The sequence below is a fragment of the Delphinapterus leucas genome, chromosome 20 (genome assembly GCF_059928025.1).
Source record: "Delphinapterus leucas isolate spDelLeu-1000000601 "Yukka" chromosome 20, BTC_Dleu_Yukka2, whole genome shotgun sequence".
NCBI lineage: Eukaryota > Metazoa > Chordata > Mammalia > Artiodactyla > Monodontidae > Delphinapterus > Delphinapterus leucas.
This window is the reverse complement of record NC_143148.1, coordinates 36,430,551-36,457,306: the sequence shown is the minus strand read 5'-3', so window position 1 is coordinate 36,457,306 and position 26,756 is coordinate 36,430,551.

The window sequence follows — 26,756 nt, the reverse complement described above, 5'->3', positions numbered from 1 at the left end:
CAGTTGAACTCAAGCCTAATGTAAGAGAGGTGGCTATGTAGATTCAGTAACATCTTATTGGTCACATTTCTTTCCCCAAAGCAGAAAGCAACCTGCTGTGGTTGTATACGCTGAGAAGCATTAAAGTTGAAAACATCACAGAAAGTGACCTTACCTATAAAAGCAATTACATGGAAGTTCATAATAAGCTTGTTGAGACACAAAAATCAGAAATTAAACCAAATTGTTCAAAACTGTAGAGAACATTAAAAATCTATTTGTACTAATATTCTGAGAAAATATTTCTACTTCACATAAATAATACCATTGATAATGGAGAACAACCAATAACCGTGATGAAAGCTTTTTTCAAAGGTATTTATATTTTCATGTTATTTGGGGAAATGCTGGAAAATATGGTGAATTATACTAAATCCCACCAGAAAAGAACTAGAGAGCTAGTGACTACCAAATATGCAAGGTTGTCATCTAGTGGTGACAAGCAAGCTGCAGGCTTGTGACCCCAAAGTAATGTCTGCAGTACCACTTTCTCACTATCTTCTTTCTCCTCTTTATGAATTTGAAACATTTGTTATATTGACTTAATATCACTTTTGAAGAAAAAATGATGTATTATGTGTCTCTGTTTATTTTCTCCTACAAAACAATATTCACCCTCATTTTTAACAAAAGTATTTGAAGAATACTAATTTCAAGATTGTTTATACTTAATGAAAACCTTGAACATTTATCATTCTTATTTAGATAATGGGAAGTAATAACATGCCTTCTTGAAAACAGAGGATTCAACATAATCACATTACATTAGGTAGAGATCACAGAAGATAAATTTTGGCATTTGTCAGTGTTGCACACCACCCAGGCATTATTTCATAAGATGTTGTCAAAGGCACAGAAAACTGCCAATCACATTAACAGCTAACTTCTTTTAAAAGCCATTCAACTGAGTTTAATTATGATTAAGTATATTTGAACTGAAGGAACATTAAATACACAAATGCCTCCTGGCAATCTTTTCAGAATCTGTGGTGAACAACAGTTTCTGCTCAATAAAAAGAAGCCTTTTAATGTATTCCAATAATATAAAATAAATCAATATGCAAAATTTGTTGCATTCAGTAAAGTGATTTTTGATTTTTCTTGGCAGAAAAATAACAAAAGGAAATGCTCAGCTCTTACAGGGCAAACAAGTAAGTTAGTAACAGTATTAGTCACCTCAAGTCAGGAACCTCAAAGATAGCCTAGATTCTTCTATTTAGTTCTTATACACCACTGCAAAAATTTCACCAAAGTAAAAATCACAAATTCCATGCATGTTGCTTATTATCCACCTTTTTCTTTCCACCCCTGACACACTGGTTTTATTGTTTAGATTATCAATAACTTTCCTTGGGGCTTCTCTAAAAAAATAACTGGACTTAAATTCCTTTAGTTTCTCTCTTTTCCTTCCTCAACTCATTTTCTCCAGTGAGTTGAAAATCTGAACATGTTTTTACTCTGTAGGATGTCTTAAACTGTGCTCTGCAGAAGTTTAACAGATCTGAGGAAATGATTCTGGGATAGTCAGTGGGAGATTCTGCATGGCGGTGATGTTGGAGAGGGAAGGAACGGGTCAAGTCTAAGACAGGAGATATAACAGTCCCCATTCAACATCAATCACAGCTCCACCATGTTGTTTCTCCACCATGTTGTTTCTCCAGGAAGAATTTCTTTAGGCAAATAAGTCTACAGCAACCAATGATTATGATCATCATCATCACCATCAACAACAGTATAAAGAATAAAGCCCAAAGTTTATACCGCCCTGACTCCCACCTAATTTCCATATTGTCTCTGTCTCTGTCTCTCTCTCATCATAATCCTTTCTTCAACACATTTTCTAATACTTCCATATGCTGTCCATTCCTTACTTCATTTTCAAATAATTCCGAATTCATACAGTGCAAGTTGATGTTTCCCATACCTATATCTTGGAACCTATTATCCCCACGACCTGCAATTAGCAAATGTCTTCCTCTTCTATTGCTTTGTATACCCAGTTGACTTCTATATATACATTGGACAATGAGTTTGTTCCTTTGTTTTCAAAAAAACTTTCCTTATCCATGTAGATAAGGTGAATCATTCTATCCCTTCTATTTCCTTGTTTAAAAAAATTGATGTGACTAGTACATGGTTTATTGTTTATTCCTTTATATCTTTAGATATGATAAAAATCCTATAAAGATATTATTTTAGATTTTACTTAAATGCTTGCCTAATTTGGCTTAATGACTCTGTTGAACTAAATTTAAAAATAAGTGTTTATTTTGCTCTAGAAAATATATTGCTTCAGACTCTCCAAGCTTCCAAATATCCACCTTCTTTATTCTTGAGCACTGGCCAACCCTCAAGAGCAGGGAGAAACACCAATTCAGAGTCAATCAATGTTCTACTTCCTGCTGCCAAGTGATGGCATTCAATCAGAGCCTAACTTCTGTGTCAGAAGGTTTGAGAGGTGCCTATTGGACACTAGCTACTTTTAAATTGCTGGTTTTATCACAGAGGATATTGAATTACCTTGAAACTGATTAACATTACTATATTCTCAAGTAGTTGAAATAATAATATATTGTAATCATAGAAACATTAACATAGTATGATTGATATAAGGGAGAAACAACTGTTCTATAGCTTCTTAATCACAGTGGATGCATTGCATGTCATCAGTGCTATTACTAGACTTTATGATGGAGAAGTTTAGGGTTGTTTTATATTTTTCTGAGGTGTTTATTCCTATCTTCTCTCTCCTCTCACCCCAATTTTGGGATCATATACAGCTTGAATTATAGGAATGCTTGTACCAGATTTGTACCATAAGAAGGGGTGGATATTAGCAAAAGAAAAATTTTTCTTATAAAAACGTAATGTTGGAGGAAACTGAAGAGCAGAAAACATTTTCGACTCTATCAAGGAAAAAAACAGAAAGAACCAAGTGGCTGAAAATAACTCATGGTAAAGGGGTAAGGTGAGGAAAACCAAGAAGTATGTGTTGGATGGAGTAGGAAGAAACTTGGAAGAAACAAGGGACACAGTCCTGGCAAAAGGGAATCTGTAATGATCATATGAGTTGGTGTCTAAATGGCCCCACTGGGGATCCAATGGGGGGGAAAAATAAAAACCTTTTGGTATTGTATTCTAAATCGTGTCTTTGCATTATTGCCTAATAATTATATTTTCCTCCAGGCAACAGGATGTACCTTCTAAAAACCACATAATTAAACAGTTTTAGAGAGCACATCAATGGAAAAGATAATCACAATGGGCCAAAGTAAAATTCTGCTTTTCAAAGAACATATTCACACTCCCTTCGAAGTATATACAAAATTCAATACGTACTTCAAATTTTCAGAAATTTACATAATCTGTTTCCACACTGCATCTTCTTTATTTATAAAATTATATTTTTTTTAGCTAAAAAACCAAATTATTTGGATAACATGTTGGGTAATTATGTAGTGGTTTTACTCAGTAGAGATAGGTAGTTTTATTAATCCAGATTAAATATATATATTCTTTCTTTTTAAGGAAAAGAATACAAATCTCCACTTTGCACAAGGTGCAGCCTCCAGATTTTACACCTCATCTGTAGTGAATGTAATCTTTTTTCCTTGTCTTTAAAATACCAGAGGGAATTACAGGAATCACTGGTTCACTGATTAATACAAGCAATGGATCTACATTATACTCAAAATCAGTTCTCTGAAGAGCTCTTATTGGTGGTCATTGTCTGAGCACAAATGAATTTCTTAGCTATTTGGTGGTTGTTAGCCATCATAAAATAGGACAAATATGGAGTTATGGACAAATTCACCCCCAAGAGTGGAAATAAGAAAAATCACGTGGTCTAGGGACAATGCATTCCAATGCCACATCAAGACTTCCATAAGCAGAGGAGCCCTTTTTATATAGATCACATACACAGACCTTACCTACTCACTCTAAAATGCACAAATTCAGAGATGTCATCTTAAGGCTGGCTAGGTAGAGCATCTATCTAGACATGGGGCTGGACAAGAGTTTTGATTACCATCTAGGAATATACTAAACTTTTAAATGTCATGCACACAGTATCCATAGAGAGGAGGCAATCTGTCAGTTGAACAAATCCCTGCTGTCGTAGAAGATTCTTTACTGCTCTGATGTTCTGGAAACTCCATGGTCTTCCCACTGCTCTTGGAAGAAAGATTCTATACAACTAATAAGTAAATTAATGTTGAAAAATATAATGTCTCATGTCTAAAACATGTTTGCAACTTTCCATTTTGCAAGTGATGGAGAGTGCCTTTAAGACATGACTGGTTAAGAATCAATGTGCTTATGCGAAAAGTAGGAAGAAGAGAAATTAAAAAGAACTTCGGGAAAGATATATTGATTAGATATTGATTAAACAATAATGTAATCACCACAGGATTTAATCAGTCAAATGCAAAATTGTGTTTGGCATTTTTCTAGGCTAGGTATAGCAAACAGCTTTACATAAAATAGCATAATGACATAGTAAGTATACAATATATGTTAATATTAAAAAGTGTAGCTTGGGCCTAACTGGTAGGACATTTATGATGACTGTTAGGATCATCAACTATGGTTGACAGTCCTGTCTTGAGTGCTACATTGTGAAAGATTAAGAAACCATGTCTCCTGTCTCAGTAGAAACCTGCTGAGATACATTAGTGATGTCTGTCCTAGGAAAAGAAAGGAGAGTGTTGAAACATAGTGTCAGTTGACACTAAACTATAATCTGAGGATAGACCAACAGGTAAAAATTTATTTCAAGAGAGTATGATACTTTGGCAGGAATATGGCAGATGTAGACCCATCACAGTCATATCATCATCAGATACAATGTAATGCCATCTCTGCTGTATGTGGAATTAATATAAGACACCTTAGGAGCAGAGAACAGAAGTCTTCATATCTGCCTGAATGAGTCTCAGGAAGGTTTCCCAGTAGAGGAAACTTTTGACTGACCCTGGAAGGCAGAGGCAGGATAGGTAGGAGACATGAATTTGAGGCAGAAAAAGCAGCATATGCAAAAGTCATAAAATGAGAAAAAGAAAATGCACTGGAGAACTTTAAGCAGATCAGTTTTGCTACAGCATAAAGTGTAAGGAGGATTGTGTTAGAATTGAGTCTGGACAGGGAGACAATGGCAGGATCACAAATATACTGTCAGCGACGATGAAAGGGTCTCAGCTGCAGGCTGTCAGTGGCACTCCACCAAAGACATGTAAACTTGAAAGAGCGTGATTATACTTGCAGTTTCTAGAGAATTTATCAGACCACCTTTGTTGGTGTCTCCCTCATTCCATGCTCACATTTTTCACTGGTACTCAGCTCGCATTTTCCAGCTTCTCTTTTTGATTATGGCTTCCTGACTGAATTGGACCTAGTTACTCACACACAATACTGTGTTTAAGATCACAGAAAAAAAAAATCTGTCTGTTTCACATCGATCCATTGTCCTGATGCTGAATGCACCCGGCTTTTTTTTCTGTCTATCCAGTTCTCCCTTTAGCCTGAAAGTACTTTCATTAGACCTCATCCCTCCACAATCCTCTTCCCCCAGGTTTGATCTTGAGACACATTATTATGAATTGAATAGGTCTGTACTAAAAGTGCCATCTTTGTCAAGGCACATCCTGAATAGTTTTTGGTGTGGGGCATACTGTGAAAAACAAGAGTAGACAGAACAATTAATGAAGGGAAACCAAAGATGGAAGTGCACAAATCAATTCTGTACTTCCATTTCTTTTCCAATGTGTCTTCATTTATACTTCAATACTCTGTCTCAGCTTAATTTTAGAGAATTTATTTTCATGTCAAAATCCTTTGAGATGGACCTAAATAAAAGTAAATTAAAATAAAGTTTGCTGTTGCCATGCAGCTGTACATATAGATTTTAAACTTGATGGGAATTTAAAAGCATTTCTTCCTCATCATTCATAATGGAACCTGGAATTATCAGCCAGCAAAGCTCAGTTTCTAAATTCAGTTATATGTTCTATACATCAGGTTTTGATTTGCTCTTTTTCTCCCTGAGCTAGGAATGGTGGAAAGATTAGAGACACTGGAGTCAGGCACAACTTCTCTTACCAATTTTGTGAATTTGAGTAGGTTATTTGGCTACTTGAAGCTTAATTTTCCTTGCTCTACAACTCTGAAATGGTGCTAATAATAGCTATGTCTTTTGCTGTGGTTTCAGTAAGGATATATGCAATAAACTACTATAGTGATGGTTACTGTATAGATATTCAATTGCTACATTTTAGACATTCTAAGGATAAAATGGCCAAAAAAGTAATCTGAGAATATTCCCCAAATCTAGCAGAAATTGCTAACCTACTATTTGAGACAGACATGAATAGGAACTGTAGTGAAAGGTAGCATGTTGTGTCATGTGCATAGAGGTCTATGTGTGTGAAAGTCATCAGAGTAGGGATCATGATGGGTAAGTATTACAACAAAGTCAAATTTAGTTCATAATTATAGAAATATTTACTATAATAATCAGGTGCTCAATTAACAGATGCAAAAATTAGATGAACAAGATGAGAAAACAGAAATGCAAAAGTACAGTGAGGCAAAAGTTGACTAAAGCTTATGATTGGTTTGTTCCAATTGTTTATTAGGCTTCACTTTATAAAATGATTCTGAGTTCTCTATGTAAGTAAGAGCAGAGCAGTAAGTCTGTGTGTCTACAAATTGGCCTCACCACAACATGGTGTGTACCACAAAAGCATCAAAGGACTAGATTCTATTTCTTACAGTGAGGCATTTTGGAAATGTTTTCTGATCCTTCTGGAGGAAATTCACATACTTTATTTCATTTTAGAAACTTATAGAAACCTTTCCAGGTCAGGTGGGTCCCCTGGGGAAATGCAGTGGTAATGGAAATGCTCTTGTGCATCCATCTTTGTAAATATTTGTTTTTGTGGTTTATGATGTGTTTAGTGTTCCCAGGCTATATGAAGTCAAATTATAATTTGAAATGTGTTTCCATAACAGAATTGTCCCTAAGTTATAATAAATTATTGGAAACTTGCTTATATGAAAATGTAATTTTCTCTACTCCTACATGTCATTAGACATTGATTTATATTTCCCTCTTCATCAAGGGTAAAGAAGATAGGGAGAACCATGTATCTTGCACCTATTATGAAGCTGATGTTTCACTAGGTGTTCTTCATGCATTTATTATTTAATTTAATCCTTACAATGAAACTTTGAGACCAAATGTTGTCATCTTTGTATAGTAGAAAAGACACACTAAGAATCAGGGAATTTGGGACTTCCCTGGTGGCAAAGTGGATGGGACTCTGCACTCCCAATGCAGAGGGCCTGGGTTCGATCCCTGGTCAGGGAAGTGGATCCCACATGTATGTCACAACTAAGGAGCCTGCCTCCCACAACTAAGACCTGGTGCAACCAAATAAATAAATAAATAATAATTTTAAAAAAAGAATCAGGGAATTTAAGTAATATGAGTATTTGAATAGCTGTGGTTGACATTCAATATTAAGCATATCTAAACTGAAGAATTACATTGAGTCAACCAACATCACCAAACTTTTAAAAAGCAATAGAGGTTATGGGGACAATAAAACAGGACTTGTAAAGAAGAGGATATTGGTCTACTAGAGAAAATAATGTCTCTTTGTCTCAGAGTTTAAAGAAATCAAATTGAAATTTGACTTACATTCCATAAAAATATTTCTTCTGTATAATAAGTTATTAATATACAAATATAATATAAAGCTTCCTTTTGATATATTCTAGATATTGATTTATGTATGTTCATTTAATGCGGTATTATGATTGAAAAATAGAAGAATATATATGTATATATGCAAGCATGTATGAAGGTTTATATAGATGAGACTATACAGAGATGAATTTTAACTATAAAACTTCAGGCTCATTTGATACCAGCTACTTAAACAAGTCTTCCGCGTGTAAGTGTTCTTTTATACTGTCTTACTGGCAGTCAAGAAGTCAGGGACAGGAAACAGCATCACATTCTTACTATATTTTCAACAACTACATTTTTTGTTTCCCTAAGAGTAGTATGAGGGACTGGGGTCAACAGTGCAAATTCTCCTGTACATGGACTCTCACCAACTTAGCCTGGATGATACCAAGCTCCCCAAATCGGAATCTTTCTCCTGCCTTCCTTAGTCCAATTGTTTACACCTGTACTTTCACATTCAGACTCAAAGAAATGATTTATACATTAGGAAGAAAGGAAAAATCCTCATCAATTAAGCTTCTGCCTAGCTCCACTTTCACTGCTAAAGATCCTTGCCATATTCCAGGTGAAATGCAATCACCTACAGATTGGAAGTAAGGGGAACTGAGAGAAACAAGACTAAAGGAGCATGTCAAGTATAAGATATATCTTTAAAAATTGTTCTCAATAATACTAGAAAAAAGTGTGAATACTAGACTGAAGGACATACTGTTCAATTCTGAAATGTACTTCTGTGCCTTTGTACATTGTTTTTATTGTCCTTCTCCTTGAATTGCATGCTTCCTCATCTGCATTTGCTTTTCCAGCTCTACTCAAAGGCTCCTTCTCAGTAATATTTTTGTTTAGCCAGAATAAAATGAAATTATAATATTATTATAATAGTTAATTTTGTTGTAGACTTCTTATATTTTAGACACTATGCCAAGTGTGATATACAAAATGCACAGTTACCTATTTACAAAATATACTCTACTTATCTATTTATCAGCATTTAATTTGCATAGCAATCAACAAGGAAGCACATATTATGCCCCTTACGTTATAAATAAGGAAATGGAAACTTAGAGAGGTAACATTATGGGATGTTCATAACTTCACACTCTCTTTAAAACCCAGTACTATTGTTTTCTGTACATATATATATTTTTTTTAATAAATTTATTTATTTTGTTTATTTATTTTTGGCTGCATTGGGTCTTCATTGCCGCTCACGGGCTTTTGCTAGTTGCAGTGAGCGGTGGCTTCTCTTGTTGCAAAGCACAGGCTCTACGCACACGGGCTTCAGGAGCTGTGGTTCGCGGGCTCTAGAGCACAGGCTGAGTAGTTGTGGCGAATGGGCTTAGTTGCTCCGCAGCATGTGGGATCTTCCCGGACCAGGGATCGAACCCGTGTCCCCTGCATTGGCAGGCAGATTCTTAACCACTGCACCACCAGGGAAGCCCTGTTTTCTGCACCATTTTTATTGGTGGTGGTGCACTGCCAAACATGATAGAATTATATTTGATGATATATTTTGGTAGATTTTGTCCTCACAGGGAGAAAATGACCAGAGTTTTGCTTCTCCTCATTCCCCCTCGCTCTGTGCCTCATATGTAGAGACAGATAAATGAATCTTTAAATGAATAACAAATCTGTAATAATACACAGAAAATGAAATTGGACTCCACGTCTTTTATCACCCTCCTCCATTCGGTCATGCTGAATATGAATGCATTTCCTTTCTCCTTATGATACTCTGATACTTGTATATCAATTGTTCTTAACAAGGGCAATTACTGCACACTTGGAAAGTCTGGAGACATTTTTGATCCTCACAACTGGTGGAGGGGATTACTAGCAACTAGTACGTAGAGGCTAGGGGTGCTGTAAAATTCCTTGCAATGTACAAGACAGCCCCTCACAACAATTATCCAGTCCCAAATATCAATAGTGCCAAGGATGAAAAAAAAACTAGTTTATATGGTTTGTGTATATGATACATACTTTTTTTCTTTAGAATACTTCCAGAGAACAGAGCATATTTAGACACTCTTTATACTACTGCACTCTTACCCAATGCATATGATGACTGGCTTGGATAAATGTGATAGTTCTTCTTATTTTGGGAGTCCTTTCATATATACATACATGCACCATGAGAAAACGGAGAATTGCAAATGCGGGTTGAAAGTAACTCAAACATGCTTCTCTGAACAATTAGGCCTACTTCTGCAAGGGTGCCCAAATTCTATGGGAGGTGAAAACCCCTCTATTAGGGAAGCCATCTGCTTCTCCCCCACCCCCATGAAATGACTAATGATCTGAAGTTCCTGGATGTTCTGATCATATTCTCAGTTCAACTAAGCAATCTGTGAAATTCACGTGGGGATTGGCTCCATAACAGTCCTCACAGAAGCAACTACATTTCCAACAAAAGGGGGCCCTTGTCACAAGGCTTTAGGCACCTTGAAGAAAAATATGTCAAGAACAACTTAACCAACGTTTTATGATTTTGATTCAGTTTATTGGAATATTAATTAGAAATGGTAGTGACTGCAGAGATTCAGAGTTAATATGGAATGCTATGACAAACTGAGGACAAGAGTCCAGATTTATACTAATAAATATATTTTAGAAGTATTAGCTCTATTTTGTTGAGTAGCAAACAGAATTTAGAGAGATTAAGTAATAGATGATAATGGTAGAATCAAGACCTCAGTCCCACCTAGTCTGACTCTATTCTTTTCTGGTGAATGGCAGTTTTTTCTAAAGCTGTATCAGAGATCATTCCTTAAGGAATGTGTCTTTTCTGAAAAAGACTGGGAAGTGGTAGGGTTTGGTACAATTGGCATTCACATGCTTGGTTGTTATATATTCAACACCTACTTTACTCCTTGTAGCAATTGTAAGACATGGGTATTTCTATCTTTATAGAATGAAATTACCATAAATAATAGGTTTTATCCTTAGTCACCACTCTATCTGTGCCTTGCACGGTGACTGGCATATAGTAGAAGCTTATTTAAATATCTGTTCACTGAATGAATGAGTAGAAGCACACAAGGGTTAAAAAACATTTTTTTTGTCAAGTTAAGCAAAAAGTAAAGATCTGCTAGGTTTAAGCCCATGACTGAACTCCTAAGCCATATGGGAAAAAATGCTCAGTGGAAAATAAAATAGAGATTGTATCAGTTAGCTACCGTTACCACCAAAGCTTAATGGCTTAAAATAACAACAATTTATTTAGCTTTTATTTTTTGTGGAGTGGCAATCTAGACTGTGCTCAGTTATGTTGTTCTTATGAAGGGTTCCCACAAACGTTTGTGATCAGGTACTTGGCTCTGCTGATCTTAATTGGATAATCCACTGGGCCCAAAATTGTCACAATGTCCCTAACACGCACAGTAGACTCTAATCAAAACAAGTAATGAGACCAGAATAGATTCAGGGGGTGGGGAAATACACTCTCCTTCTCTAGAGGATAAGCTTCAGGGTCACAGAGCAAAAGGAAGTAAATATAGAGAGGAGAATGATTGGGCCACTTTTGCAAATAATCTACCATAGAAGCAAATCAAGAAACCAATTAATCCATTTTTCCTTCTTTGTGAATAATGGTTTATTAAATCAAGCACAGTGTTATTCAGTTAATTATTTGAAACAGAATATGGAAGACTCTATATTTTGAAGGACTTTCTTTTAAATTCCCATTCATGGATTAGCTATATTCAAAACGTTGGTCTAAACAGGCCTTGCTCAAGAGCTAAAAATGGTCTCCACAATTGGAAAAGCTGCAAGAAGCAGGTCAGATTTCAGAAGCACTGACTGCAAAAGCTCAATTATTTAAATCAAAAACCCAATGCAGATGATCAAATAAGTAGTTGACAGTATGTGATCTGGAGCACAGGGAACCATCTGCTCTTCTATAAGCCAAAGCTTAGCAATAAATGCAGGCAACCATGTGCAGATTTAAAATTCAAATGCAGTCTGCATTATTTGGTCTTAACTCTAATGCAATTCAGAGTCTTAATTTCCATAGAACACTGTGGATTATCTGCATAGGAAAAACCTCATAAAGAGGGTTTTCATTGATTTTTTCCCCTTGAGATCTAAACTTTGCCTTCTGTCATGAGAAGACAAGGATAGCCCTTATCCAACTGAAAGAGGCAAGTGAAAACTAGTGTTTTCTTCATTGTCACCTTTTCTTAGGAGATTAAGAGTAGCTCTATTGGTTGGGAGAAGAAGAATGCCCTCCCCTCTCTCTCATTTCCCCCAATATCCCCCACCAAGTGAGTGAAGGAAATGTATTTTGTTATGATGTTTGCTTACTCCTTTAAGAAACAGTAATTTTCCTATTTCCTTGACGTATTAAGCAGTATACTATTACTTATTAAGAAAAGAAAAAAAGAACAAAGAATGTGTCTCCTTTACATCAATCTTCCCACAATATTAAAAAACGCTAAATTGGTGTTTGCAAGAGTTTATCTTAATGGATTGATAAGCCTTAAAAAATAATTCTTTTGACTCTAGATCTATTTTCCATTTTCCATGTTCTGAGTTAAATGAGGTATAAAATTTTAGAGGAAAGACTGCTCCTAAAAATTCAGTTTAGTTTTTTTTTTTTTTTGGTCAAAAAAACAAAAAAAAGAACCATTCCTTTCTTCCCATATTTTAGTAGGGGGTAAATGATGAGACTGTGTAGGAATAAATAGTAGGGAATTTAGAAGCTAAAGCAAGTCAGACTTACAAGTTTTATGAACTTCAGACTTCTCCACATGAAAGACGAGTGTAAGTTTTCCAGGCTAGGCTCTGTGGTCTAATAGTAATATTTTAAAGTCATTTCAAAACTTATGGTTTCAGAGTGACTGTAACCTGTAGGCATTACATTAAGGCTCATGCACGATAGTTACACCATTGACATTTGAGTATTAAACCTTTTTACATAATCAGCCATTGGTTTCACAAAAATATTGTTTTATTGACGCTGGAGGGGAGGAAAAACTTTTCCTCAACTCTCTTAGGGTCCCTGGCTGGGTTTGAAAATTGAACTGACAAAGACAGATTAACAGGAGAAAAGCATACAAATTTACTTAAGTTTTACATGATATAAGAGCCTTCATAAGGAAATAAAGACTCTAACAAACAGACTTGAGTATTTTTAGAGCAGGCAGTCCTGAAGGAATGTGATAGGTTAAGGAGTATGAAGTAATTGGAAACTGGGTATACAGGGGTATAAGGAGGTATGCGTACAGAGAGGGCACCGCTCACAAGAGGCTTTTATGACCTATTTCAGGGGAGAAGGATAGGAAGGTCAAACTGACCATCCTTGCTTGTGCCATTTTCTCAAACTCAGCTTAAAATGTTTAATAAATCAAAATGCCATATTTTGGGGTAGTGTGTCCTGAACCCCATCAATACCCCTATTTATATTTTCTTAGAACAGCATAAAAGTAATCTGGAAGGGTAAAAAAAAAAAAAAATAGAAGAGTTCATGTGTATTTGGCTCTAAGCAACATAAGAAAAATTTGGATAGATTTCAACTACTTCAAAATTTTACTTGAATAACAGTAGCAAGAGTATGGTTTAAGATTACTAAAACCAAATACTACTAAAAGATGTTAGATAGTATTCCAATAATGTAGGGATTAGACTGGAGGTATGCTACATGTATAACAGGGTCTCCTTGCCTGGATCTCAGTCATGATGCAACTCCTTGCCAAGACTTTAGGAACAACTGATAATGCTGTGGTTTTCTTCATTATGATTCCAGATAAGGGCAGGATTCCTCCATTTTCCCTTTTTCCCATCAAATTTCACTTAAAAAAAAATTGTGCCAATGGTAAAAATCATACATTACTAATGATATGGCCACTCTCCACTTATCCCAGATTGCTAAGAATATTTCCTACTGGGTAACCAAACTTCACTACTGAAAATTCCAACAATGACTAATTTTAACAACTTCTTTGGAAGAATTCATTCAGATAAATTCAGGTAAACATCATTCTTTGCCTTAGCTTAAGTAACATTTCTAGCTATGTGGTCAGGACTTTAAGTTGTGAATTGCATATTTTGAGTCAGGGTTATTCGCACAACAGTTTTTACTGTACATCATAAATTCAGGGCTAACTGAATAAAAGCTTGGGAGTTTGGTTTTCACTGCCAGAAATTATTCCATTACATATTTACTCATGAAACCTTTTCTATTTTACAATCAAAGTATATTAAAAGTGGGATAATTAAGATAATAAGGAGTATAACTCACATTTATCTAAAAGGAAAAAAAAAGGAGAAGGAGGAAATAAAAGAAGGAGGAAGAGGAAAAAAGAAGACATGAATTGGCACACAAATTTTCTTTTGGCTTTCTATTTTCTGACTCTAAGTCCCTTCCTCCGAACTCCTTAGCTTTACTTTTCAAGCTATTTTAATTTTTGACAGTGCTCATATTTACATGCCACCTTAAATAGAGGTTTTACATTAAATAGATTAAATAACTAACTGAAGTTATATGACACATATTAAATTGGAAATAATATCTTACAATTGTTGAGTGGGCATGCTATTTAGTGGTGATGTTTAAGAGCTGAACAATTATATGGCACTAACACATTTGTTGTGGAATTATGAGTAAGACTGATCTCATGGGGAGCAGTAGTCAAAAGTTGGAAGATGGATATGAGAGACTCGAAAGGTCACAAACTCAAAGTGGTATTTATGAGACTGTATGGCCATGGCACTGGGAACACATAAACTTTGACTTGGAATTGCTTATGCATGGCTAATCCAGGACAGTTGCTGTTGCAGAAGTATAAACAGTTTATGTATGTGACCTAGAAATCCACAACTGAGAAAGGATTGCTATATTTGAACAGTTTCAAAGAGAATAAAATTAGAAATAAAACACACATCGTACAACTTTCTTCTTATATGGATTTTAAAATGCCAGAGTTGACTGCATATAATAGAACAACTCATTCACTCAACATCAACCTGTCACTTGTTCTATCTACTGATTTTGGAGCCAGTTCTATGTGGGCTCCAATTAGATCCATAAAAATGCAACCTGCATGCTGGTGCCATGTGCCTATCACTCCCTATCCTGACTTCCTTTATCGATGCTGATGTGTGGGGTACAGGGGAAACCCATTTTGCTCCCATATATACAAAACCCAGCAGCAGAGGCAGGAGTTGATGTTCTGTGGTAGAATCATTGACAGATAGAAGATAAATGCTGGTATATTCATTCTCCCCATTCCTCCTCCCTCCCAGTAGAAAAATCCATGAGATCCAGCAATTAGTCGTACTTAGAGTGACCAGCCTTATTACACAAATTTATGTTGGCTTTTCCGCCTTCCTTCCATCATTACTCTTCTACCTGCTTCCTAAGATGAAACTGAATTTCTTTGAAAAGCATCACTTACAACTCAGCCTTGAAAACCCAGAAATTAGAACCTGAGGCAGAAATACTGTCCTCTATAAAGTGGACATGTGCCTGTAACCAAGTGCTATAGGCATTTGATCAGATTATAACTAACATTATGTGTTGGAACTGAGGCTGTTGAAAAGTATATGGCCTCTTGGTCAGTAAAACTATGACAGTATATATGAAAGACAGCATCAGAATTTGAAAGATGTAGGCAATATGAAAGACGGAGGCAATATGATCTGGTCTAAGATCCTACCTAATTTTTATACTTTGTATTCAGCTGCCAGTGGTCTGCTCAGCTTTTTGGACACCCAAGAATTCTGTTTTCAATTAAGAAGAGAAAGCCTAAAATTTTTAATGGAATTAATTGTGAAAAAATGGACTCCATTACTAGAGATGACTTTTATCAAGAATAACTGAAGACGTGTAAATTTTAAAAAATAATTAATAAACCTACTCACTATGAAACCATTCAATGGCATGTCTTACATGGGAAAAATAATCCAGACTTCAATTTCAAAGATAAATAATTATTTACTATTTCTCCCTATTTCTTCCAAAAAGCATCACATACATTTCATTCTAGGGCTGGAACAAAACATTTTATTTTTCATGTTTGACAACACTATAAATATTCATAACCACATCCGTTAAAAAAATACCGCTGAAAGTGTTTAAACCACAAAGGAGGAACAACAATTCCTTGAGCAGTCCTTGAAGAAATCACACTACAACTTCCATCCAATTGTTCTAGCATTTAAGCTAAAATTCCTGACCTTCAATAAATAGCCTCTAACTAATGAAGAATATTCAGGGAAGGACAAAAACATTCATTTCTGAAAAACTAAAAATGTTATTTTTCCTTCTCTCTTAGGAATTATTTCTGACTGCACAATCATTTTGATCTGGCTTTTTTATAATTCAGATTTTTGTTTTGTTTTCAAATCACTTTTAAATGTCAAGATTTTTGCTGTTGGATTGTTTTCTTTTCCTTGTTGCACTTTTCCCCCCCTACTTTTAGCAAAAATGTTTTTGTTGTAAAAGCTTTCCTAACTAGTCAAGGGACCCTGAAGATTTAGAAAGAGCTGTCATAAGACTAATAAAGGTCCTACTTCCAATGCACCCTTATCACAAAGCAGTGTGACCTACATTTTGAAGTTTCGTTTTCTGTGGACACATTAGCATGTAAGCAACAAGAACCTTAAAGTAGAATGACAAGACACCATCCCCCCTCCCCCAAAAAATTGTGTAACCTAGACTTTATAATTTTTTTAAAAGTAATACTTCAAAGTCTATCACCTGACATTCTGAGATTTTCATTTAAATATTTATTTTCTTAGATTTATCAATCATGGACAATTTTCGTATAATGCCAAAGCTGAAAGCCCTAGGAATCAATCAATCCAAATAAAGCATCTAAGGCCTTGAGAGGTAAAGCAAATTGCCCATGGGCACACAGCTAGTTAGACAAAATTGTCTTCTGTCGTTTCATTCTTAAATATAAGAAATGTTTCCCCTGAAACATCTGGAGCTTCCTTTAATGGTATTTAAATTATATGTCTGCAACAAGGAGTCTCAAATCACAATCCTGAAACCAAACATGATTTGTAAAGAGCTCATGATTACAAGATCAAAAAGACTACATTAATATGACATCAGCTCATTAATTTGTACCTTCATTCCTGCCCTCCTGCAATTTAAAAATAGCTCCACTGATTATGGCAAGGTTTTCTTCCTTTTGAAAAAAAAAAAAAAGCAGCATAATTAAATTTTTCAATGTTATCTTTGAGGAACATTTAGAAACTCAGAGCCAAATCTTATCTGGGAAAATTTTAAATTCATCTGTACAAAACTGGAGAAGAACACAGATCTGAGGAGGAATGTGGATTGAATGACCTGCTGTATATTTCAAAACTTACTGTCTAGGAGTTATTTCACGGCGAATGTGAGCAGCTATTTGACATTTTATTTTCCTTTTTGGCTTCTTTGTGCTTCTCTGGTATTCCTGAGAACTCAGCATTATTCTAAACAATTATGTCCAAATATCTGAAATTCTAGGTACTTATAAGTAAATTTGTTGCAAGTTATGGGGATAGCTCTCTCTGTCAGTAATCTGATAAGCCCATTTCACATAGAGAGCACTGGAGGAAAATTTCAAATAGTTTTTTTTGTGTGGTTTTTTTTTGCGGTATGTGGGCCTCTCACTGCTGTGGCGTCTCCCGTTGCGGAGCACAGGCTCTGGACACGCAGGCTCAGTGGCCATGGCTCATGGGCCCAGCCGCTCCATGGCATGCGCTATCCTCCCGGACCGGGGCACAAACCCGTGTCCCCTGCATCGGCAGGCGGACTCTCAACCACTGCGCCACCAGGGAAGCCCTCAAATAGTTTTTTATAGAACGGCTTTTGTTTGCTCTTGTTTTAATGTAAAGTGAATTGCTTTATTTGTATATAAGGAATATGTCAAGAGAACTCTTTTATGTGGGTCAGGAAACTCTGAAGGTTTATTGCCTTCTCCTCCCCTACGTCAGGGTCATTGCACAATCTCTACCTGGAAAGTCCTTCACCCTGCCCCTTTTCATGACTAGCTTTTCTTTAGATGTCAAGGCTTTTCTCAAATGTCACTTCTTCCTGGAGGCCTTTGCTGACTTCTCATATGAAAAGAATCCACAATTCCCAGCCCAGTCACCTTCCCAACTGAAAAAGTGACAGTCTTAGAAACTTTCCACTGTGTCCTTATATCACGTGTGTTATGATTACCCTAGACTTTATCTGTCTTGTTTACTGGCATATTCCTAGAACGTAGATCAATGTCGTTCATACAAATAAGTGTTGAAAAAATGCAAGCTTCCACAGGACCAAATACTAGAGTATATTCTGCTCTGGAAGAATAATACTGTAAAGTCTGTCTCCTGACCTTATTCTGAGAATTTCATTATGGGATTTATTTTCCTAGATTTATCAATAACGGACATCTTCTTGAAGAAAGAAGGGGGAAGATGCATGCTTTCACTTTTTGGGACATATAAAGAAGTTTAGAAGGAGGAAAGGGCCTTTCCTACCAGTACTTTCAAGTATACTCTAATAACACTCTAATACTCTAAAATACTCTACTAAACACATTCTAATACTCTAGAAATAGAGTCTTTCAATAGACAATAATAACAAAAGAAGTTATAAGTTACTGAGCACTTACCAGTGTGAATATTTTGGTTATATTAACTCAGTTTAAGAAAAAAAATGAAATAGGTAGTATTATAATCCCTTTCTTTTACATGAAGATGTTGATATACAGAGTGCTGAAATATCTTGCACTTATCCCTGGTCATTTACCTGTCAGGTGGCAGAGCTTTGGAAACGATATACTACCTACTTTACTACTATGCTTCTTTTATTTATTTATTTATTTATTTATTTTTGCGGTACGCGGGCCTCTCACTGTTGTGGCCTTTCCCGTTGCGGAGCACAGGCTCCGGACGCGCAGGCTCAGTGGCCATGGCTCACGGGCCCAGCTGCTCCGCGGCATGTGGGATCTTCCCGGACCAGGGCACGAACCCGCGTCCCCTGCATCGGCAGGCGGACTCTCAACCATTGCACCACCAGGGAAGCCCTACTATGCTTCTTTTAACTAAGACATAAACATAGCAAAAACAAAAATTTAAAAAGTAAGCCTTTGTAATTAGAGCTGATGATTATAAATACCAAGATTTTCCTATGTAACTTAACCATCCATTCTTTTTTAAAATTAATTTATTTTATTTTTGGTTGCGTTGGGTGTTCCTTACTGCGTGTGGGCTTTTCTCTGGTTGCGGCGAGCAGGGGCTACTCTTTGTTGCAGTGCTTGGGCTTCTCATTGCGGTGGCTTCTCTTGTTGCGGAGCACGGGCTCTAGGCGTGCAAGCTTCAGTAGTTGTGGCTCACAGGCTCTAGAGCACAGGCTCAGTAGTTGTGGCACACGGGCCCAGCTACTCCATGGCATGTGGGATCTTCCCGGATCAGGGATCGAACCAGTCTCCCCCTCATGGGCAGGAGGATTCCTAACCACTGCGCCACCAGGGAAGCCCTAATCTTCCATTTTTCTATTGACGTAATGTGAGCTCAGTGTAGGGAAAGCGCAGAGGATAGAGCTGCACTCTGGAACTTGCATCAACAGAGCTTCTACCACTTTTGGTTCAGAGGAATGGCTAGAAGGAGAGGCTAATACACCTAGAAGGAAGAGTTATACAATGTGACTACCTTGAGAGGGGGCAATACATATCGATCAAGGGCTAGCCAGCCTACCGTGATCCCATAGGAAAGGAGACAGCAGAATAAATACTCTCTCTCAAAATGGACGACCCAAAAGTTAGATCTTGAAACTAGGATTCACACTGATGTGATTTATTAACAAAATGCTCCCAGAAGAAAGCAATAATGTTGTGAGGAAAAGAAGTTAAACAAGGGTACAATTTCAGGCAAAGTTCCAGCTTCAGCAGACCCTGCAGGGAAGTATGGGGTATAAATTATGCCTCAGAATTTGTACTGTCTCAGAGCAAAATAACTGGGCTTTCCTACTTCTGTGCTAGTTGACAATTAGTTAGGGATCAACCATAAGCACCTACATTCTTAAGCATTTCCCACTTTTCAGCACGTATGGTTGTATGACTTTGCCAGGGCTGCCATAACAAAATACCACAGACTGGGAGACTCAAATTACAGTAATGTATTTTCTCACAGTTTTGGAGGCTGAAGTCCAAGAGTAAGGGGTTGGCAGGTTTCGTTTTTTCTGAGACCTCTCTCCTTGGCTTGCAGATGGCCGCTTTCTTGCTGTATCCTCACGTGGTCTTTCCTCTGTGTGTGAGCATCCCTGGTGTTTCTTTGTGTGTCAAAATGTTCTCTTCTTATAAGGACACCATTCAGATTGAATTAAGGCCAACACTGGTGGCCTCATTTTAACTTAATCACCTCTTTAAAGGTCCTATATTCAGAAACAGTCACATTCTAATGAAGAGAGATCCCATATATGAATTTTGGGGGGTTACAATCAACCCATCATATAGGTCAAGGTAGCTCTATTATTCTTAAGACAGTCCTGCAAGGAAAGTTATAGATGCCATCCCTTAAAACTAAAAGTACACATAAGCTAGGGATAGACACACACAAACAGTGTAACGATGTATGCATATTTGGGCAAAGAATAACAGTTAAGTATCTGCTATACTGCATTTTAATTCTAACATTAACTACCCAGACTTAGGGCAGACTCTAAAGGGTGAAAACACAGTGCCTTCACATCAGACAACAGCCATGAGTTCTGGTGTTCCCAGGCCACCCACACTCTGACCAGCAGGCTGAAAATTGGGGGGAATCCCCTAACACTCAGCTTTGACAATCCACTAAAATGACCCAAAGACTCAGGAAGTGCTCCACTTATCATTACAGTTTTATTACAAAAGATACAAATCAGAACCAGCCAAAAAAAAAAGAGATGCATAGTGAGCAGTCTGAGAGGGTCCTAAACATGTAGCTACCATGTCCTATCCTTATGGAACCAGGACTTATCACCCTACAGGAACCAACCAGGAAGCTCTCCCAAGCTTCAGGTGGCCAAGGTTTTTATTGGTCTTTCATTACATAGGCATGATTCATTGAATTACTGGCCACATGACTGAATTCAATCTCCAACCCTCCTTCTCTCCAGGGAGGTCACAGGATCAGGCTCATATCACTTAGCTCAAAGATCCAACCCTCGAATCACATGGTTGATCTTTCAGGTGAGGCCACCCCTCATCCTGACTATCCAGAAGTCCACCTTTCTAGGGGCCCACCATGAATTACTTTATTAGCATAAACTCAGGGGTGGTCCCAAGAGCCTACCGTGAATAACAAAGATACTCCTACCACTACGAAAAGTCCAAGGTTTTAGAAGTTTCCTCCTAAGAACTCCAGATAAAGATGAAATTCTTTATTATACAACAGTAACCCAACATTATTCTCCTACCTCCATCTGATCATCTGCCAGGGTTCTCAATGGACCAAACAGCTAGGAAGCCATGTGAAATGTAGTTTTGGGAGAGAAAAAAAGGCTGAGGATAAACAGTGCATTTTTATTTGGAGTGAACATTCTTTTAAGAAAGAAGGGGACACTCAGAATATAAAGCACCTAATAGGACTAGAAAAGATGACTAGAGAGGTGAAAAAGATGATGCATTCAATATCTCCACTGATTATCTAGGTGTTCTTACACCTATCCTTTAGCTGACGTTTGGCTCCCATTTTCAGATGATGAAATTCAGACCCAAAGACCTATACTGCTTTCGAATTAAAAATTTCAGGTGCCATGAAGTCCCTGATTTGCATTCAGCCACTAATATTAATAAGAACCACTTACATATGAAAAATTCTAGGTACTGACATTATTGTGGCTGCTAAGCTACATATCTGTGACCACAAAGAGTCTAAAGAGAAAAACTATAGAGTTTATTGTGGTAGTTGCAACACAGCTTAAAAGTATTAATGTACAGGCCTCTTAACAGCTCTCAATTCAAACCCCCAAAGTCAGATCACCTCTGAAAAAATTTTAAAGTAATGCTCAGCTAATGTCATCAGTGTTTTTCTCTAAACCTCACAAGTGTACACCTTGTATGAAGTCCCTGGGCGGGGTGGGGGGAATGGCAGTCATGTCACAATTTAACTGAAATGGCAATTGTTATAAATAGTTCTGTAAAACAGAAACACCATAACTGAGGCAATTATGAAATAATTTGAATGATATTCCCATGACTCTAACAAGGCTGTAAGTTCTCAGTTTAACAGGAACTCCTTCAGCATCTTAACACAGAGCCTGCCTGGCACTTAGTTGGTGCTAAATTAAATAACTGCTGGATAAATAAAGGTTTCCTTACTGTGACAGCAGACAATGTGATTTAATTTTCTGAGCATCGAATTTCTTATTAGTAATTTGAGGAGCATCATATTTTCTTTAGAGGTTTGTTGTAGTGATTAAATCAGGCCATGAATATGAAGATTCTTCCCAAATGTAAAGGGCTATAACAAAAGGATGATTAACAGAGCACTCAGCTCAAAACAGATTTCTGAGAAATGACAAATGAAAGTCAGAGTACCCTTTCCTGCACTTTACACTCATTGCTTCCCCTGGGCTTCTCTTTTTAGTACCACTACTTCAGTCCTTCACCAAACTACATTACAATATGAGCCAGTCAAAAGAAGATTCCAGAGTCAATGACTTACCTTACAAGCCCCCAACCTATAGTCCCTCAACCTTAGTACATTTGGTTGCCATTTGTCAGGAAAGGTTTCATCATAGAGGAGAACCTAAGAAATAGCTGGTCATCTTTTTTCTGTAATGATTTTAATTACCCAATATAGCAGGTGTGATCTTGTAGCAGTTGACTCTGAAGTCTGAAGTCATACTTTCCCTACTCTTACTAGCAGAGTGGCAGTAGGGAAGTTATTTAACATCTCAAAACACAGTTTCCTTACTGTAAAATGGGAAAGATAATACTATAATACATCTGAATATATAGAGCTGATTGGAGAATAAAACAAGATATTTCAATCAGTCACTTAAATATAGAGGTAATTGACACACAGCACTCTAAAATAATAGTAGAAAAAGACAGCAATAGACAATTGTGACATTGTATTTGTGTTGTATTTTTACTTTGACTTTCATCTCTTCGGGGTGACAGAGATTCTTGGCTTGACCAAACTTCTCCTCACAAACCTTCTCCTAGGCCCATCTGTTTATGTCCTTGTAAAATCCAGTTTTAGCAAGAACCTTGCTAAGTCATTTTATCAAGAATCCCCTAACCTTGATATATGGTCCCCCTCTACATCTAATCAAAATTCCTCACTCCCCACTCTTGGTATCTGATCACCCTGGTCTGCCTTCAACAGGAATCCTGTTAGGTCAGTTTAGCCAGAATTCCCCCAGACTTGATGTTTCCTTTGACTAATTTTTCATCCAAAGACCCACCTTCTCCTTCGCTATACACTCCCACCGTATTTGTTGTATTGGGAATGGCAGCGCAGGTCTATACTGGGGTTTCTTTTCCCCTATTGCAGGAGTCCTGAATACAATTTGCCTTTACAGCCATAATATCTGTCCGGCTCTGGTTTTCTTCGACAGGGAGGGAGTATAGAATGATATTATACAAAAGGGGTTCGTTGTTGAGTTATTGTTTTGTGTGCTTGTTGTTTTTGTTTTGTTTTGCCACGGGAACACATATTCTGTTGAACAAAAACCCAAAAATGTGGATTGCAAAGTTATAATACTACATATCCATAATATAAAATTATTTTAAAATAATATAGAGTAAATTATTTAATAATACATGGTAATACTAGTGGGAAAAAAGGAGCACTATTTTGCTTTTATATATTTCTGCAACTTTCAAAAGTCCCAAAATGGACTAACATTACTTTTCTTATTTAAAAATTTTTCACAAATCTATTGTAAAAATATCATTCTTCAGTGGAATTTTCACAGAACATTTTATGATTTTAAATACAAAGATTACTAATAGGATGTTTTGAGGCCAAATAAGTACAAGTTGGAAAGGCGGAAACACGTAATTGAACAAACAATTCTTGCATGTTTTTCATCAAGAGTTCCTGTCATCCTGATTGTCAACAGAGACTATTAGAACCAGGCAAAAATACAATAATATAACTTGTGTATAATCAAAAGACCCCATACTGAATATGAAATTCTGCTGGCTGAATTCTGGCTATGTGTGGGAGGACTCCAGAGACTGTCTGCAAGTAGCTTATTATGTTGCTATCTATTTAGAGGTCCAAGCTAATGGTGCATACCACTTTAGTGAGTAAATGAAAACCTATATAAAATAAATGGTCCATCAAATGAGATAAAAAGAAGGTACATTAACAGGTAGTAATGTATCTTTAGTACTGAATGAAACCAGTCCTGGATATATTCTTACAGTTTCTTGGAAACTCCCACAGGGAGCCAACTTTCTTGCATCATTCATTTTAACCTCTATAAAGTGATAATCCATCATTATGAAAGCAAGCATCTGAAAAGACTGTAATAACCTCTTATAAAGCCTTGCCTATCATCCATTTAAATGATAAAGTTTGATACTGTGGATGACCGAACTGAAAAGAATTAAGAGGAAATAAATTTAAATGTGCTAAATGGTCAGTTAAAAAAAAAAATCTGCCATATATTGACATTTGAATTTAAATGAATTAAATGGAATAATATATTTTACTATATGTATATCTAAATTATAAATCTCAAACCAGTTGTGCAAAATCAATGTAATCGTCTCCATTTAAAATTGACAAAATTGAGACTTAAAAGGAATGCCAGAATTGGCCAAGGTCACACAGAAATAAATGGTTGATCTAGTATTCCAATTTGAATCCATGTCTCTTATATTTCTAATATTTATTTCCATTCTACATCTGCAAATGAGCGAATTATCAATCATTTCTCTTACGTTGTAAAAAAAAAAAAAAAGGCTCACTGTGAGTCAAGCTCTGTGCTAAAGATTTTACATGAATTTTCTCATTGCTACCTTTATGGTAGGTTATTTGACATATCACACCCTCAAGGGAGGTGAGAAAGATAGTGTCTCTGATTATTTTAACATCCTTGCCTATCTGAAGAATTAATAAGTGAATGAATGAATGAATAGATGGTATAGGTGACACCATTAAGTCTACCCGACTGTAAGTTCCATTTAGACTGAAGATAAAAGTAAAATCTTAATTTGTTCTGTACTGTGTGTAATTATATCTTATAGTGTTGGTACTGAACTAGGTGACTTTAGTAGCCCAGAATTGGGATCAACACGAAATGTAGGCCATATTTTAGCAAAATGATTAGGTTGATAAGTGTTACTCAGTGGCTATATATATGTTTGGCAAAATAATAAATGTAAACTTTAATCCTAACACTATTTTATGCTTAATCTACTTCTCAACGTTTACTGATATGCTCCTCCCCTATCATGCAGTTTCTACACTGGCTATTCATTTCCATTTGAAGAAACACAAACTTTGTCACCTTTCACCCTTCACAGATCCTCCTCTCTCTATCTGGAGTATCACTTTCCTTCCTTTGACCTCATATTGTTTTCTTTGGAAACATAGCCCAGTCTTCATTATTTTTTCTTGTTCTGTGTTCCACTAGCATCTTACTCTGTAATGGTCTTCATTTAATTACCTCTATTTCCCTCTGCTATATAAGCCAACTGAGTGCAGAGATCATAGCTTGGGTTGATCATTCTGTCCCTAGTCACTGAAAATATTAAGAACGTACTAAATTACATTGAAGGTCTTATTGTAGTCTATAAAACAAACAAAGTAGTGCTAGCTTTATTAAAGTTCCATACATAATTGTTGCCAATACCCCTAGGGTATTTCTGTAGTGCAACAAGGCACGTTTTCACTATGTTAATATTATCATATGCTCCTCTATATCCTTCAGCAAGGAATGTGGCCTTCTTATTACCTTGATTTCAACCAAGTGAGATTTGTGGCAAACTTATGACCTTTAGAGCTATAAGGTAATAAATTTGTTCTGCTTATGCTGCTAGGTATGTTGGTATTTGTTATGGAAGTAAAGGAAAACTAATACATGATCACAATTCTTATTGTATTATAATGTCTCTGTTGATCTAACAACCAGACAGTTAGCTTCTTGAAAGCAAGTGTGGGACACATAACTTGCTTCTACAGTAACCATAGCTAGGGATTAACATTTGATTATAAAAGTGGAAAGAAATTTGTATGTTGTCTGATCCAGTATTAATGCTTAAATCTCAGCTGAAACATCCTGCTATTCCAGTGCTTGAGAATATCTCCAGTGGTTGAGAATTAGTTACCTATGGAACATGTTTAGTGTTTAGGAATCCACTATGTTACATGCACATCAGGAAGGAGCCATAGATCAATATAAAGAAAAACGTTTAATTCCACTCATTGATAAATGACCTAATTTTGCTATTTAGGATAAGCTGAATTACTTTTCAATACTAACTGGCTCATGTGGAAACTGCTGACATTTTCCTCTATGAGTCCTGCCTCCAGTCTGTGCATAATCTTTCACTCAGTGGCTTCTTACATGTCACAGGTTCAAACCCATCCCTATCCTGCTAAAACAACTTTGGGTAGTCTCCATTTTAGTACTGACTCTTATAAATTTGATATGCACTCTAACGACAGTCCTGCTGAAAGAAGACTTTTTATAAAGGTTTATAAACAGACTATGAAACAAAACCTGATTTTCTTTCATTTGACTACAGGCAGTACATAATATAAATTTTGGAAAATATGGAAAACACATTTTTAGCAGAGTCATAATGATCTTAATAAGAGTAAAAACGCAACCCATACCCTGGGGCTAAAGGCAGGGAAACCAGCTAGATGATGACTGCCGTGAGCCAGATACCACTGATGATGGATTGGAGAAGGATAATTGTAATAAGGAGGAGATTAGTAGTAAAACTTCAGATTTTTTTTTTAATAGTATAACAAGCAGGAGTTGCTGATGGAAGAGATGTGTTGTGTGAAGGATAAAAATACATCATTGATG